Genomic DNA, 1,964 nt, shown 5'->3' on the forward strand with positions numbered 1-1,964 from the left:
CCGCTCTCCTGGGTGGCTGGAGGGAAGAGCCGCAGGAAGTCTGCTCAGTGTTAGAAATAGCCTCAGCAGACACACACGTGCCACATACTGATGAGAGCAGGAGATGGAGGTCTTTGTCCTTCAGCAAAGACGAAGCCAAGATTGAATTAAGTTCCACCATGATTAAAATCAATGTATATTAATATGCTAAGAGCATGAACTGTAGCTTGGTCGTTTTGTTTCTTTAAAACTTGCCTACAAATGTTATACTCTCACAACAGTAGAGATAATTAGTTTTCTATCAATATAGATTTATCATTAGATGATGAATTACAGTTGAATCAACATAGCGGTATCATCTAGCTGATCCTGATTCCTACAGATGACATCTCTCCTTGTTCTTATTGAAGAGATGCCAGCCAGGATCCTGATCTAGGGTTTATTGTAGACCCATAGTCCAGAGGGGAGACATGAGGGCAAGGAGACACCAGAGCCCACGGTGTTACATAGAGCTTTTGGTTTTGGGACAGATGGAGAGAATAGAGTGACGGGGCGGACACAGAACTTTCTAGCTTAAGCCTAAGAGTGGAATGTAGTTTTGAAACCTCTCAGAGATGGGGAGAAGTTCCTCCTTAGCTTCAAAAATATCTAGAAAGGATTTTTATAAAGGTCTTCTTCCTCAATCTCTTCAAGCAGGACTCGTGATATTACTTCTTTTTTTAAAAAAAAGTGAAATTCAGAAAAACACTGATGAAAGAGAACCCTTTGGCTCATCCTTCCCAGGCACAGAGTATGGTAACATGTCCCTGAGCTTCATGGCATCTCTCTGGCAGCCTCTTGTCCTTGTTTGACCTCTGTGGCTTGTCTTCTCCATTCTCAGAGGTTATGAAGTTGGAAACTTGTTGTGGATGGGCCATGTGCTGTCCTTGTGAACTAATCCCCTAATGAGTAAAGGAGTCAATCACTGGGTGAGTAGGCGGGACTTCCGGGTTGGATGGAGGAAGAGGAAGCAGGAGAGAGTTACTTTTTTTTTGAACTGGGAAAGCAGAGGCGTAAGATGAAGATGTAGGTGTTAGCGTTTCCTGGTATCATGGCGGATTTGCAAGGGTTTGCCATTGGAGGGATCAGATTTTAATAAGGCTTACAAGGTTAGGTTTTAGTTGTTGTGCCCAGAGATTGAGTTACCATTGTTTCTGAACTAAGTTTGTGTTGCATTTTCCTTCATGCAGCAGATTGTCTGGATTCAAGAGAGAAAGGTATGGCAGCAAAGCATGGGTTTGCACCACAAAGGCATGGGGAGGCTTTGCAGTGACCTACCACTAGGAACCTAGCAAGCTGGATGGAGACATTTTGGGAGCTCTGGGCCAGTGAATCTCCATGAATCTCCAGTGCATTGCTGAGAGTTAGAGGCACAATCCCAGCCCTCTCTCCAGACAGATACTAGACAGCCCTCTCCCAGACTAAATCCATATAACACTCTGGTTGTCGTCCAGGAAGGCTTCATGGGAATATCCTGGACAATGTGGTTCCAGAGACTTGGGAACTGTCTTTCAGCATGCTCATGTCCTTGTTGGGGACTGGGACATAGCCTCCCATATCCCGTGTTGCCTAGTTTTGTCATTCTCCCTCCCAACTGGCCTTCTGTTTGTCAGCAAGCTTGTCATTCAGCTCCCTCTGTACACTGTGTTGTTTTCCCCATAGGAGAACGCAATCATGTCCTTAGTTCCTGTTTGTGTCTTGTGCATTCCATTCCCGTAGTCTCTGACTCGCCATAAAGGGAGTTGCTCTGATTATACCTCTGCTGTTGTTGAAATTTAGCTCCTTTGTGCTTCTGAAAAGTAGGGGAGACTCTCAGCTTGTACTTAAGATGGATATGAAGTCGTTAACTTCTTTAACTTCAGCTAACTCCTTAATACACTTATGACACGTTCTTCATCTACTTAAAGCTGGATATGTGGTATAGTGAATTAATTGACTTATGGATA

The sequence above is a fragment of the Apodemus sylvaticus genome, chromosome 20, assembly GCF_947179515.1.
Source record: "Apodemus sylvaticus chromosome 20, mApoSyl1.1, whole genome shotgun sequence".
In the NCBI taxonomy this organism is placed as follows: domain Eukaryota; kingdom Metazoa; phylum Chordata; class Mammalia; order Rodentia; family Muridae; genus Apodemus; species Apodemus sylvaticus.